The following is a 16294-nucleotide window of genomic DNA, read 5'->3' as shown; positions in this document are numbered from 1 at the left end:
TGCAGATACATACCAACAAAACTATCCAAAAAGCTTTCTTCACCATGCGCAACCTGCGGAAAATAAGAAAATTCTTTGGCAAAGTACAATACAGGATCATAGTCCAATCACTTGTGCTAGGACTTGTAGACTACTGCAACATCCTTTATCTACCATGTCCCACCAACATGATTAAACAACTACAGACAGTACAGAACACAGCTCTCAGCCTCATCTATTCGCTAGGAAAATATGATCACATCACCAATGCCTATCTAGACTCTCACTGGCTACCGATATGAGCAAGAACCCAATTCAAACTATACTGTCTATTATTCAAAGTACTAAACAGAACTGCACCTATCTACCTAAACAACTGCCTACAACGAAACCTCTCACCCAGAATAAGGAGAACCCAGATCCCGTTCACCTACCCCCCACTCAAAGGCACTAGACGCAAAAAACTATATGACAATCTACTTGCTACACAGGCGGCGAAACTTGACCCCACCATCTCCAAGCTGCTGTTCACAACTACTGACTATAAAGCGTTTTGAAAAGATATCAAAACCATACTATTCAAAAAACACATCCCAACAACCTAATCTCCCCTCATTTCCTATCCCCACCGCACCTTCCTTGCAATTCCTCCCCTTCAGGCAACATCTAATCAAGTCTCTATGACGATACGTCAATACATACCCGGAAACATTGTAACCACAAAATATCTCAAAACGTCCGATACCTCTACTTATAAACAGAAACTAGCTTTTTGTAATGTAAAGTTATGCTATGTAAAATAATATAATGTAAAGTTATGTAAGTACTGTAAGGTAATGTAAAGTAATGCAAAGTAAATCTACGTAAAGCTATGTAAAGTAATGTATGAAAAGTTATGTAAAGTAATGTAAAGTAATGTATTGTCATCGCTTGGAAATGACCAGCCATCTTCTAATGTAATCCGCTTAGAACCGCAAGGTACAAGCGGAATAGAAATCACTAATGTAATGTAATGTAATGATACTGATGCAATTACGCAGGTGATAGGAGCTGTACAGTTAGCACGAACCAAAACAGTTCAGCTTGTACAAATTCAATTGGCCCAAAATAACACACCCTGGACACAGAGTGCTCAAGGTTCTGGACCAAGTTATCAAGGCATGAGAGGCAGAGGCCGTGGTATGCCCCCTCCTGATAACAATGGTCAGAATAACTACTGCACAGATTTTGCCCCAGACTTACCCTTTTCGCCGGACTATTTTTGGCACTGGCAGGGCCCAACAGGGGAATTCACTCCAACTACTCCTTCTAATGAGCGGAGACTAGGCCAATGTGTACAAATTATCTTTGCCTCCACAAACGCAGAGCCCGTTAGGTATGTTCACTTTGATTTTAAGGTACCCTTAAACTAGCTGAAATTTCTTGTTAGTTCATCCATTGGCAATGACACACAAGCGTTGAAAACATGGAAAATTCACTGTCTCAGTTGTTTAAGAATTTGAATAGATAAGAATGTGAAACTTAACCCTATACATACCCTAGTGCAGGATAATTCTAGTGTTCAAGTAGCAGATATTTCCAGTTTTTTGCTTTATATGTTGCGTTTAGCAGAGAAGGATTGTTCTTATGTTCTAACTGTGATATGCCTATTAATTTCTGTTTTTCCCTCCACCCGCATAGCAGATAAAGGACGGAAGAAACAGTTGTGCTTCATTTTGCTTTGAATACATTTTTTTTTCTGAAGTCCGAGCAAATGCCTTACATTTACTTTGCTGTGTGCAATGCTGTAATATTTTTTCTTTTTCTTTTATATAACTATGTGTTTATTTGCAGATGACGGGAAGTTTAAGGCTTTTTGTTTGTTTGTTTGTGTAATACCCCGGGGAATATGAGGATTATCATTGATCATTTTTTTTCTTCTTTAATTCTTGTTTTGGTGCCCTGAATGAAGCATCATGATTTCCTTTTCTTTTTTCCTTCTTATAAGAGGGGAACTATGTATGTAATAATAATAATTTTATTTTTGTATATCGCAATACCACAAACAGTTCAGAGTGGTTTATAATGTAAAAGACTGTACATATACAACGAAGATACAATGTAAGGGAATGTACTATGCAGTTGAGAGCAAATTACAATGCAGGGACTGTACATATTTAGCATAGGTGTTAATACTGCGGAAAGCAAAGCAGGAATCTGTACATCTACAGCAGCGATATTTATACAGTGAAAGAAACGGTACGAGAGAGATCGGGGGAGGAGAGGTGGAAGGGTTTGGTTATTTGGAGGGGAGGGGTTCGAGAAATTTATCATAGAAGTAAGATTTGAGAGATTTCCTGAAGTATGAGTAAGATGGGGCAGATGAGATGAGGGTGGTCAGGCAATCTGTCCATCTGCCAGCTTGGAATGAGAGAGTTCTATTAAGGAATCTTTTGTAGGTGCATCCCTTTAGGGATGGGTAGGTAAACAGATAGGCATTGCGTGTGCGAGTGGTACCTTGGAACGCAAAGTGGTGAGAGAGATATATCGGGGATAAGCCAGTTAGGGTTTTGAAACAGAGGCAGGCGAATTTGAAGATGATTCTCACTTCTAGTGGCAACCAGTGAAGTTTTCTGTAGTAAGGGCTGATATGGTCTGACTTTTTGAGGCCATAGATTAGGCGGACGGTGTTTTGAATGAGTCTTAGACGTTTGATGGTTTTCTTGTAGGAGCCCAAATATATAATATTACAGTAATCCAGGGTGCTTAAGATTAGGGATTGGACCAGCAGTCTAAAGGAGAGGAAGTCGAAGTAATGTTTGATGGTGCGGAGTTTCCAGAGGGTATGAAAACATTTTTTGACCTGGGCATTGGTGTGGTCTTCGAAGGTCAGCGGTCTAGGATGACTCCAAGGATTTTGATGGTGGGATTAATAGGGTAAATTAGACCATTGAGTTGTAGGGTGGTGGTCTTTAATTTGTGGTTGGGACATGCAAGGAAGAGTAGTACATAGTATGCTTTTACTAATGAGATGTTGTTGTGTTTTTTTGTATACCGCTGAAGATGGGATGGGGTCAGTGAATACGGAGGAGTGTGTGTGGGGGTCTTTACTTTGTCCCTGCAATAGTTACCTGGTCACTTTGGATACCTTTTGGGCACTAAAGCACATAGAACTTTACAGTCCTGCGGTATATAAATTGATTATTATTATCATACCTGTCTTTACATCGTCTAACTCACAACGTATAAGTTCCGTCTAGGCAGTCTCGTCAAACATTTGATTATCGCTGCAGGATGACTAAGTCTAGGTCAGCCCACATCCCTCCCTAACCACTTCTCCAAAAACGCCCCTTTCAGCTCTGGGCATACAGTCGGATTCAGAGGCCTAAAATGTCCCTGGATTCGTCTAAAAAGCCGTTTCGATTATTGGCCGTTCAATTATTGGACAATCGCTGTTTAAGATCATCCAAGTGCCAACTTGGGCAGGTTTTTAGTCCTATTTAAGTTTTGATTATGAGCCCCATAGGTTCTCATAAATATTCATCAGATAGATTTTCTTACTTTGGAGACATGCACAGTCTCATCCATATTCATTGTCAATTGCCTGAAAAACAAGGGGTTAGGTGTGCCTCCAGGAAGGATTTAAGAACATAAGAACATAAGAAGTTGCCTCCACTGGGTCAGACCAGAGGTCCATCCTGCCCAGCGGTCCGCTCCCGCGGCGGCCCATCAGGTCCGCGACCTGTGAAGTGGTTTCTGACCACTTCTATAACCTACCTCAAGTTCTATCTGTACCCCTCTATCCCCTTTTCCTCCAGGAACCTATCCAAACCTTCCTTGAAAACCTGTACAGAGTTCTGACTTATCACCTCCTACGGACGCTTGTTCCATGTGTCCACCACCCTCTGGGTAAAAAAGAACTTCCTAGCATTTGTTCTAAACCTGTCCCCTTTCAATTTCTCCGAGTGACCCCTAGTGCTTGTGGCTCCCCACAGTTTGAAGAATCTGTCCTTATTCACTTTCTCTATGCCCTTTAGGATTTTGAATGTTTCTATCATGTCCCCTCTAAGTCTCCTCTTCTCCAGAGAGAACAGCCCCAGAGAGAACCAGTGCCCTATATGGTAATCCAGAGCAAAGAGAAAAAAATGCCCTGTTCTGACCTCAGCTCTTGACAATTAGCTGAAGTCCCTGGATCAACACTATTGCTCACAGTCTGACCACAATCATCACATCACCTATTTTTTTCCTCCAAAGAACATGTCCAGTTATGATTTTACCACTGTTGAAATCTCTCAAATGTTAACACTTAAGACTAGAATCACTTGCTCTGAGTATACTTACAGATCTTTCTCTGTAATCTAAGAAGGTATTTACCTTCCATTCCCTGTTTAACCCTTTAATTGGCAGATGGTGAAACGGCTGCTTTACGTAACTTGATGTTGAAAGAGAGCAACAGTGCCAAGTTAACAGGCATTTGGAGATGCAGATCTCCCATAAGAGCCTTAGAAAACACATGTTTCTTCTGAGCAACAATGCTAGGGTTAATATGAAATTCCTCATTCACACTGCAAACATTCCTGAAATTCACTTTCCAGAAATCCTTGGGGGCTCTCTCTCTTGTAGTCCCTCCACCTGCTTGCTCTAACTGAGACATATATTTGCCCTGAGGACTCCATCGCAGCTGCTGCCCTCTCCCATGGGGGCTACCACTTCTCCCATACACCACGCCCTACTAGTTGAGGCAGTGGCATTAGGCTTCTTCTCTCTCCTTCCTGCAGATTCCAACCTCTTCTCCCACCTCATTCACATAGCCTTTCCTCATTTGAAGTCCACTCCATCCGCCTATTCACTCCTCTACCTCTTCAGATAGTGGTCATTTATCAGTCCCTTCCTCCTTTCTCACTGAATTTGAGTCCTGGCTTTCAGACTTCCTTGATTCATCTTCTCCCTCACTCGTTCTTGGGGATGTTAATTTTCACCCTGATGATCACACTGACATTTATGCGTCTAAGTTTCTTGCCTTAATCTCCTCATTTTACCTCCAGCTGTGCTCCACTGCCTTGATCTTGTTTTTTCCTACAACTGCTTTCTCTCTAACTTCTCTACCTCACTGCTCCCCATCTCTGATCATCATCTGATAACCTTCACAATTATTCCCCCTCAGCCACGCCCAGTCATCACCAACAGATTTTGACATTTTCAAGCCCTCAGTGCTCCCAACCACTGTTTCATCTCTCCTTTCCTCCACTGTGTTATCCAAGTCTGTCCACAAGGCTGTCTCGTCGTACAACTCTATTCTCTCCTCTACTCTGGACACCATTTCTCCCCTGTTTCCTGCTCTATCAGGTGTACCAAACCTCTACCTTGGTTCACTTCCAGTACCTGCTATGTTCCTGTACCTGCTGTGCTGAGTGCCTTTGGCTCAAAACTCGCGCACATGCTGACTTTCTTCACTTTAAATTTATGCTGACCTCCTTTAATTCTGCCCTCACACTGGTCAAGCAAGACTACTACATCCAATTAACTAACTCCCTTTCTTCCAACCCCGTCATCTCTTTGCCATACTGAACTCCCTCCTCAAAGCACCCCCACCTCCAACCCCTCCTTCTCTCTCTCCCCAGAGACATGATAAGGTTCACAAGATTGCCCTTGAATTCACTCCAAAGTCACATCCTTATCCCCTATCCATCATTCACTCTCCTGACCTTCAAACTCATACCACCCCTTCATCATTCACCCAAACAACTCAGGAAGCTCCCTTTGCCTGGTCCCACCCTCTTGACCCTCCATCAACTACTGCTGACTTCTTCCTTCTCTGAAATCACAGAGGAAGAAACTGCACAACTTCTGCATTCAGCCAAACCTACTACATGCTCCTCAGATCCTATTCCCACCCCTCTACTTGATCCCATCTTACATACTGTTATCCCTCCCATCTGCCATAGTCTCAACCTATCCTTTTCCACTGCAACTATCCCTGCTGCCTTCAAACATACGGTGGTTAAGCCACTTTTCAAAAAACCCTCGCTGGACTCCACCTGCTCATCCAGCTATCACCCTGTCTCCCTTCTTTCATTCCTATCCAAGCTTCTCGAGCGTGTTCTCCATTGCTGCCTTGACTTCCTTTCATCTCAACAGATTCTTGATCCTCTACAATCAGGCTTTTGCCCCTACACTCCACAGAGACTGCCCTCACAAAAGTCTGCAGTGACCTATTTATGGCCACTTTACTCAATCCTCATCCTACTTGACCTGTCTGCTGCCTTTGATACTGTTAATCATAGCTTACTCCTTAATATGGTGTCCTCGCTTGTGATTCCATGAATATGTCCTCTCCTGGTTTGCCTCCTACTTCCTTTGCTGCAATCCTGCAAGTGGTTGGAGTACCCCAGGGTTGTCTTAGGACCTCTTCTTTTCTCTCTCTTCACCTCTTCCCTCAGTGTCCTGATATCCTCCCATGGCTTCCAGTATCACCTTTATGCTGATGACTCCCAGATCTACCTCTCTACACTCAAAATTTCATCTAAAGTCCAAGAAAAAGTCTCTGCCTGTTTGGCTGACATTGCTGCCTGGATGTCCTGCCATCATCTGAAACTAAACATATCCAAGATGGAGCTGCTTCTCTTTCCTCCATTTCTGAAGATAATACTGTCATCATTCCAGTCTCCTTGCAACCTTGGAGTCATCTTCGATTCCAACAAACTGTTAAGACCTGCAGCTTCTATCTCTACATCTCCAAAATTTACCCTTTCCTGTCTGAGCGCACTATCCGGACCCTTGTCCACACTCTCATAACCTCACGCTTAGATTACTGCAGTCTACTTCTAACTGGTCTCCCGCCATGTTGCCTTCTCCCTCCCCTGCAATCTGTGCAAAACTCTGCTGCATGACTCATCTTCTACCAACCTCGTTACACTCGTCTCCACTCTCTTTAAATCACTTCACTGGCTCCCTATCTGCCTTCACATACAGTTCAAGCTCCTATTGCTGACCTACAAGTGTGCTAATTCTGCTGTCCCTCAATATCTCCCCTCTCTTCTCTCTCCTTATACACCTCCCAGAGAACTCCATTCCTCAAATAAGCTGCTCTTAACTGTACCCTTCTCTTACCCTGCCAATTCCAGATTCCAATTTCATCTAGCTGCCCCCTTTGCCTGGAATAAACTACCTGAGTTTGTCCACCACACCCCTTCCCTTATTTAAAAGCAGACTGAAAACCCACCTTTTTCATATAGCCTTCAATCCATAACCCTATTCTCCACTGCAGTGGCGTACCAAGGTGGGGGGCGGGGGGGGCGGTCCGCCCGGGTGCCAAGCCCTGAGGGGGTGCTCCCGGTCCGGTCCATTTCCCCCCCCTCTGCGCCGGGTGTCGCGTCTGGAAACAGCCTGCAGCAAGATCGCGATGCCAGAGATCTTTGCCTGCTTCGGCTGTTTCCTCCGCCACGGTCCTGCCCCCTCCTCTGACGTCAGAGGAGGGGCGGGACCACGGCGGAGGAAACAGCCGAAGCAAGCAAAGATCGCTGGCATCGCGCGATCTTGTTGCAGGCTGTTTCCCCAGGGCAGTAGCGTACCAAGGGGGGGGGGGCAGGGGGGAGGTCCGTCCCGGGTGCCGCCTTAGGGGGGGGGTGCACAGCTGGCCCGGCCCCTATCGCTCTCCTACCCTCCCAGCGAAAGCAGCATCGGAGCCATTACCGAAAAAGGTAATGGCGCCAGGCCTTGGAGCACCGAGGCAGACCGCTTCTCCCCCCTCCCAGCCGAAACCCCGCTGACCATCCTATCTCTCCCCCCCCAAGTGAACCTTTCCGACCCTCCCAGCGAAAGCAGCAAACCTCCCTCCAGTAGCGTCGGCTTTATCCTCCCTCTGCCGCATCACTGATGACGTCATCAGTGACGCGGCAGAGAGAGGAGAAAGCCGCGAAGGAGGTTTGCTGCTCTCGCTGGGAAGGTCGGAAAGGTTCACGGGGGGAGATAGGAGGGTCAGCGGGGGTTCGGCTGGGAGATGGGAGAAGCGGACTGCCTCGGTGCTCCATTACCTTCTTCGGGCAGCAGCAGCGTTTACAATTCGCTGCTGTTGCCGGCTTTAGGCCTTGTTCTCTGCCAGGTCCTACCTACTTCCTGTTTTCATGAAGACAGGACCCGACAGAGAGGAAGGCCTGAAGCGGGCAACAACAGTGAATTGTGAATGCTGCTGCTGCCCGATGAAGTTCAGGACATCGGGGAAGAAGCAGGGAGAAATCGGCTGCTGGCTTGGGGGTGAGGGTAGGGAAAGAAACGTGGAAATGGAGAAATTGGCATGATGGCTTTGTGCGGGCTAGGCGGAGAGAGAAAGAAAGGCAGAAATAAAGAGGGGTCAGGGGGAGAGAGAAAGAAAGGCAGAAAGAAAGAGGGGGACCAAGGGGAGAGAAAGAAAGGCAGAAATAAAGAGGGGGTCAAGGGGGAGAGAAAGAAAGGCAGAAAGAAAGAGGAGGGCCAGGGGGAGAGAGAAAGAAAGGCAGAAAGAAAGAGGGGGAGCAAGGGGAGAGAAAGAAAGGCAGAAATAAAGAGGGGGTCAAGGGGGAGAGAAAGAAAGGCAGAAAGAAAGAGGAGGGCCAGGGGGAGAGAGAAATAAAGAGGGAGGCCAGGGGAAGAGAGAAAGAAAGGCAGAAATAAAGAGGGGGGTCAGGTGGAGAGAGAAAGAAAGGCAGAAATAAAGAGGGGAGACAGGGGGAGAGAGAAATAAAGGGGGGGCAGGAGAAGAAAGAAGAAGGACCAGAGACTCATGAAATCACCAGACAAAAAAGTAGGAAAAATGATTTTATTTTCAACTTAGTGATCAAAATGTGTCCGTTTTGAAAATTTATATTTGCTGTCTATATTTTGCACTATGGCCCCCTTTTACTAAACCGCAATAGCGTTTTTTAGCGCAGGGAGCCTATGAGCGTCGAGAGCAGCGTGGAGCATTCAGCGCAGCTCCCTACGCTAAAAACTGCTATCGCAGTTTAGTAAAAAGGGAGGGGGAATATTTGTCTGTTTTTGTATAGTTGTTACTGAGGTGACGTTGCATAAAGTCATCTGCCTTGACCTCTTTGAAAACCCGCGGAATATAAATGATAATTAACATTTTCTCTGCGTACAGCGTGCTTTGTGTTTTTAAAATTTTATTGTTGGTAGATCATTTTGACTTGGCCACAAAGGTAAGGGGGAGGGAGGGAGGGGAGCTGCTGAAAGACATCTAGTAATCCTTGCAGGCTTGACTGTGCAGGGAATTATTTTTGTAAAATCATGTTTTGTTATGTGACTGGCATTATCTAGACTTTAATTTCTATGAATGAATAGAATGAAAATGATATAAAATTACTTGCTTGTTTTTATGTGCGTGCGCTGAAGGAAAGTGGAGAGAGAGTGGGCTGAGGATGCTGAAGGGAAATGGGGAAGAGAGTGGGGAGAAGACGCTGATTTATAAATTGACAATTGTACAGAATATTGTTTCTTTTTATACTTTAATATAAACAATTCAAGGCTTGTGTGGATGGAATCAGGTGGTTTGCGGGGATGGGGACCGAGCTTACGGGGATTAGTCCAATAAAATGGTATTTTTTTATTTCTCATTATTTGTTTTATTTTTATTTGTTAATTTGTAAAGTGGTGATTGTTATGTATCAGTTTTTTCAAATTTACATCTACTGTCTTTATATTTTGCACTGTATTAGAGGACATGTGTTACTGTTTTTTGTGGTGTTGCATTGTATCCAGGGTCTGGTTTCTTGGCGGTTCAGTTTAACTTTTGTCTACATATTTCTATTTTTAGTTTGTGATTATTCCATATTGGGCGAGGGTGTATCTCTGTTCTGTGTGTATGAAAAGAACACAGTTTTCAGTTGGCATTGACTACAGGATCAATTGACTGTGCGGGATCTGGCTTGTTTAGTTTTACAATGTATGTGTTGGTGTTCTAGTGCTCACTGCAGTGTTTAAGATGCAGCCTTTTCCTAGGTACACTCTTGTGGTGCGATATGTAGATTGTTACTAAAAATCATATTTTTCATATAGATGGGGGGGGGGGTGTCAAAAAATGATGGGCCCCGGGTGCCACATACCCTAGGTACGCCACTGCTCCACTGCCCACCAACCTAGCCAATCATTCCCCTTAACTGTATCCACAGGATCCTATTTGTCTGTTTAGATTGTAAGCTCGTTTGAGCAAGGACGGTCTTCTTCATGACTCTGTACAGTGCTACGTACATTTGGTAGCGCTATAGAAATAATTAGTAGTAGCCCAGCTACCAGAATGCTTATTTAACCTCAGGAAGCCCCACTCTAGGCTTGATCATGAATCGTTTCTAATGTTGCTATATGAAATTCACATGGCCACAAAGATCTTGCTCTATCATTTGTCTTGCATTCTCTCTGCCATATTGTGATCTGTCTCCGATTGTGTCTCTCTTTTTGTCTGTCTCTGTGTCTCTTTCAGTTTATCACATGGGGCAGGTTAGGGTATCCCCTACTTGTTTGTCTATCTCAGTGTATGTACACATGGCTGGGTTATGGTGGCTGCTCTTCCTGTAGATAACCTCAATATCATAATAGAGGTATGGTTCAGCACTGCTCCCAGGATCTGCCTGTTTCTCTAGGTTGAAAGGGAGCTGTGTGCCTAGTTCCTCCTCATTTCACAACTTGTTATAACAGGCAAATTCCTAGCTGTCCCCAGCAAGGGTGGGGATAGATGCAGGAGCTGTAAGAGCCCTCTGGGTACAGCAGCAACTGTAACATTCCTCTTCCAAATAGACTTCTTTTACTGTCCGACCCACCCAGCTTCAAAACAGCCATCTCTTAACACTTCTGCAGGAAAGAACTGCCTGCATTTTATTCCCCGCCCCTTATATATTTCCATGAAACTCCCTGCCTTTCATTCCCCTTTCTTCCCCTCCCAAACCCTTAAGAAACAATTACCTATCTTTATTCCCCTCCTCTTACATACAATCTAATTTCTTCTTTCCCATGCTATTGAAAGAGCACTGTTCCCAAAACTAACAGAAAAACAGACTTCCAAAAAAGTATGAACAGAAAACATAAAACCTCTCTATAATTCTGGGGCAAAGAGAAAAAATACAGCAGTTTTAGTAGCATATGTGTTATACCCTTCCAGGCAAGAAGTGTAACCTAACTAGGAACAATACAGACCAGGACCAGAACCTGGGAATTGTTGTTGTTACTGACCTTTCTCAGTACACTATAATTTTTATTTTACTGTTTTGTAAATTATTCCCTTTTTTTCTTTATGTGCCAGTAAATGTATTACTTTGACAAAAAATGTAAATTTTGCTTCATTTGAAGAATGCTGAATATACCATTCCACATTTACTAGATTTGATTGACTGATTTGGAAAATTTTCGGAATATAAAATAAATCGGGGTAAATCGGAGGTTCTTCCGCTAAATGTACATTGTGTAAAAAGGATTATTTAATGATTCATCGAATCTGATTTTAAATTTTCTAGAGCTTGTAATTCTGTGTCTCATAATCAGTTTCCCTTTGTTCAGTAAAATTAATTAACCCCCTACCCCTCCTTTCACAGTATTCCCACCCTCCTGGTTTGTTCCCTTCCCTTCTCCTTTATTTTATATAATGTATCCCTTTACCATTTTTTCTTCTGCGTCCAGTGTCATCTTTTAGAGTTTTAGACAGTGTATGCCCCCACCCTCACCTTTTTAATTATATCTTTGTTGAAAAGTAGTTTTTTTTTTTTTTTAATGTAAACCGCTTAGGATTTATGTAGGTGGTATATCAAATGCAATAAACTTTAAACTTGGGTATTTTAAAACTCAATTGATAAATGACTATTAAATTAATTGCATGCAACCTTTTTCTTCAGAATCTCTGGAGGATTTATTATTATTATTATTAGCTTATATCCAGAATAAATCCCAGAGGAGGAAGCATTTTCCTTTTCTTAGGCACCTCAAAGTCATGAAATCAGTATGTGACTATAGGCAGTCTGCAGCCTGTCTTATGGATATGTGTGCAGATCCCATATAACACAGACTTTGGGGTCCAAGATATTTCACTGTATTATAAGTGAATCTAAGTTGTATGGGATTACAGTGTAATATATAATTACATTAAAAAAAGGATTCAATTGTTGATCATGTTAGAAGGGATTCTGTGCTATACCGAGGAAACTTTTATGGGGTCTACAGTGTACAGTATAATCAATTCTGGATACAGTATGAATAAAGAATACACTTTGGTGTCCTGGAAAACCTTCAGCAGTTCAAGGAACATAACATTTGTGCCTTGGGAGAAGCAAAACAATCTCTAATCACAATGTAGCAAAAACCCACTGCTGCTTTGAGCCATAGGAATTGAAGCTGGGAACCACACCCAAATCTCAACATGTTGTGCCAGCCTATATTTCAGCCACCGAGTAGGATAAAGCAGAAGGTGGAAAAAAATGTGCTCTATTTTCCCCTCATTTATTGTTATATAAAGTGTTGGAGGCAGTAACTTTAGGATACAGAAGCTGCATTAATTTGAAGGGGGGGGACAGCTTACGATCTTTTGTATTACACCAATATAAGAGTTATCTAACGATGTCATATGCAATACATGAAATTCTGAGAATATGTCTGAAGGAGCCCATATGGTCTCAAAATCTTGTTTACTAGAATATCTTTTGATAATTCTGCTATCATCAAAGGTATCACAACTAGCATACACTCCAATACAGAACACATCCACCCTCCCAAAACATAAGGAATAGGGAAGCGTTAATAGCAAAACAAGAGAAATCCAAATAGCTATTTTAGAAAGAGAAAGAATTAAAAAGATATTTGGTACCTTCTCAGACTGTTATAGAAAACTTTCTGCTAGTTGTATCTTCTCTCCTTTTTCTTTTTTTCCAGAGGATCTTCAAGGAACTTTGGTGAAAATCTGAATTAAAGGTGATATGCTCTTGTCTCCTAAAGGTGCTCTGTGTGAAATAACCCTCTCATATAGGGCCTTTTAAACCCTACAGGGAGGGGCCACCAACATCACTGTGAAACTATCAGACCTGTATGGACAAGTGGATGGGGCTGGGAGATAGACAGACTGAAGTTAAAAGAATTTCTCACTCCTAGTTAGTTTTCCAGAATTCTTACTGATTAACAATGATTCACAGGTGAAACTGAAATCCTCTTTTGTACAGCAATAGCTTTTCTCTTCCTGCCTGCTGCCTTCAAGAATGGAGCAGTACTTATGTCCCTGCAATCATAAAATCATCCAGTACTGTACTGAAAGTGGAGAAACTGTATCTTCCTGCATAGCTCTTAAACCATCCAATCCAAAATGTGTAAGGCTTAAAACGATATGCCAGTCCTGTCAATCAGTCATATAGGTTAAAGACTTTTGGACCAATATTGAGCAGTGAGCCAATTTCCCCTCCCCCCTCTCCCAAATATTGGCTGTAGCATTTAAAGCAGCTGCTCTAACCACTAGGCTATAGCCTGGCCGTTCAATATTTTAAAAAACACTACGTATATGTATAGCTGATGACTGTATGAGTAGCAGTAATATTCAATCCACTATCTATATCAGGGGTGTCCAACCTGTGGCCTGAGGGCCGCAAGCAGCCCCATGAAGTATTTTGTGCGGCCCCGGTTGAGGGCAATGCAGTGTTTTCCTCTGCTGCCCCCAGGTGTTTATCATCTTGCCGGCTCCCTCCTGTGTCTTGCTGCAGCGTTTGAAAGTTTGTGCGGCCCCAGAAACTTTTTTTCCGGCCAATGCGGCCCAGTGAAGCCAAAAGGTTGGACACCCCTGATCTATATAGTTAAGCAGTTTAAGAAATGTACAGAAAGCAGCTGAATATTGCTACTATCCAAATACTGTAGTTAAGTGGCACACCCTTATTCTGTTCCCACACTGGCTAGTTCTGGAAATTTTGGAGGGAGATTTTGATAGCATAATCATGGAAAAGTGGACTTTTTAATCATTTTTTAAGGAGCTCTGAATAGAGAATGACGTGGGGAAATAATGTGTCCCAGTCCTGTCCCGAGCTCAGTTCCCGTCCCCGCAAATCGTCTGATCCCATCTGCACAAGCCTTGAATAGTTATGATTTTAAATTGAACTTATTTTATTAAAGTATAAAAAGAAACAATATTCAGTAAAATTGTCATTTTATAAATCACATATAATACAGAACAAGGATCAACAAAACCAGTCTCCTCTCCCTCTCGCAAATATCCCCTCCACTATCCAGAAAACTGAACAAGCCAAATTACTATAGAATGCTACAAATCAAAATCATGCTAACAGAATACTGCAGTCACGGTTCATAGACAGTGGAGCGCAAGATGTCAGCGCGCTGACAATCCAGCGCTGACAATTTGGCGCAAGACAGAAGCGCGCGGGGGAAAAAGTAATTTTTAAAGAGCTCCGATGGGGGGTTTGGGGTGGCAACCCCCCCCCCCACACTTTATTGGTTACTGTTTGCGCTGCTGTTGGAGGGGGGTACGGGAGGTTGGAAACATCCATTATAGCAAAAACGGAACTTTTTCTGATTTTTTTTGGGAAAAGTTCCATTTTCTCTATAATGTGGGGGGTTTCACCTCCCACACACCCCCCCTCGCAACGGCAGCGCAAACACTAACCAATAAAGTGGGGGGTTGCCACCCCAAACTCCCAGTCGCAGCTCTTTAAAAATTATTTTTTCCCCTGCACGCTTCTGTCTTTCACCGAATTGTCGGCATGCTGGTGTCTGGCACGCGATTATCCCGTCACCGCAGTCATACACGGCAGGAATCTCAGAGGCCAGAGAGAACCCTATGCCTCCTGAAGGTGAGATTATTCAGTTCTGTTTTCATGGATGTTGGAAGGGTGTTCCAGGTTCTTGAAGCGACGTACGTGAAAATGGTGTTGAATGTTTGCTTATATTTCCACTCCCTTGGATGAGGGGATGATCAGCTGGTGGGTGTCATTGATCCTGGTTGAGATGAAGAGAGAATTGGAGGCTAGACACAATTAGGGCACTGGTCTTTGACCTAAGGGCCACGAGAGTGGACTGCTAGGCACGGTGGACCACTGGTCTGACCCAGCAGCGGCAATTCTTATGTTCTTACAAGTGCGTTAGCTGCTCCAGTAAGTTGGGGTTTAATCCATGGTATACAATGCAGGAAAATTTAAACAAGATTCTAGCATTTATAGGCAGCCAGTGAAGCTTGTGGTAGTATGCAGAGACATGGTTGTATTTTTTTAGGCCAAATATCAGCCTGATTGTGGTGTTCTGAATCAATTAAAGCTTATATGTTTGGGAGGAGGTTATGCCCGCTTAGAGAAAATTGCAATAGTCGAGTTGTGCTAGGATTAGCATTTGAACCAGAACTGCAAAGTGGTGGCTATAGAAGTAAGGTTTGATCAGTCTCAGTTGCTTTTAGGCTGTAGGTTTTTCCTCCCAGAGGTTGAATATTTGGGGTTTATATGAAAGTGTGGAATCAAGCAGGATTCCAAGCACCTTGGAGGTCTCCACGTTTAGTATCGCACCAAAGGGTAGGGTTAGTTCTGTGGGTGCTGTGTGGCCTTGTGGAACCAGAAAAGCTTGGTTTTGGTGGTGGTTAGTTTTAGTTTGTTGGAGAGTGCTCAGTAGATTTTTTCAATGCCTTTGGAAACTTTATTGAAGGCCTCATTAGTATCTGTATAAAGTGGGATTAAGAGGAATATGTCATCTGCATAGGATGGCAGACATTCACCATCACTGAAGATGAAGTTGCATAGGGTGCTCATAAAGATATTGAAGAGCACTGATGAGAATGGGGACCCTTGAGGTACTCCACAGACTGCTTTCCAGCTTTGGGAGAAGATAACATCTTTCCACACAGTATTCTATCAGGAATTCCTTGAACCAGTTTAGGACAGTTCCAGTCACACCTAGCTCATTGAATTTGTTCAGTAGGAACTCATGATTGACAAGTCAAATGCAGCTGATTTGTTGAACTAGAGCAGGGGTGTCAAAGTCCCTCCTCGAGGGCCGCAATCCAGTCGGGTTTTCAGGATTTCCCCAATGAATATACATGAGATCTATTAGCAAACAATGAAAGCAGTGCATGCAAATAGATCTCATGCATATTCATTGGTGGAATCCTGAAAACCCGACTGGATAGCGGCCCTCGAGGAGGGACTTTGACACCCCTGAACTAGAGGATTGATTGGTGCCCCTTGCTGAGAATTTGGTTGATTTTGGTGGTGAGTAGCAGTAATTCTGTGTTGTGGTGGGGCCTGAAACCATACCGAGGGACGTAGGCAGAATTTGTCTAGGTAGGCTGTGAGTTTCATACAAACCAGTGTTTCAAGAAGTTTGGTGAGTAAAGGTATTCCAGCTATTG

The 16294-nt window shown here is 43.4% G+C and overlaps 1 protein-coding gene across 1 annotated transcript in view; it reads right to left on the bottom strand.

The window, feature by feature from the left end:
- LOC117360578 (claudin-4-like) overlaps window positions 1-12924 on the bottom strand; it is a 31739-nt gene extending 18815 nt beyond the window's left edge. The window contains exon 1 of the mRNA XM_033944531.1: window positions 12776-12924. The gene's annotated coding sequence lies outside the window, so the exon portion shown is untranslated. The remainder of the gene's footprint in view (window positions 1-12775) is intronic.
- Between the last annotated feature and the right edge of the window lie 3370 nt (window positions 12925-16294).

The sequence above is a fragment of the Geotrypetes seraphini genome, chromosome 5 (assembly GCF_902459505.1).
Source record: "Geotrypetes seraphini chromosome 5, aGeoSer1.1, whole genome shotgun sequence".
Taxonomy (NCBI): Eukaryota; Metazoa; Chordata; class Amphibia; order Gymnophiona; family Dermophiidae; genus Geotrypetes; species Geotrypetes seraphini.
The sequence above is the reverse complement of the archived record's forward strand: the minus strand, read 5'-3'. Positions and strand labels throughout refer to the sequence as shown.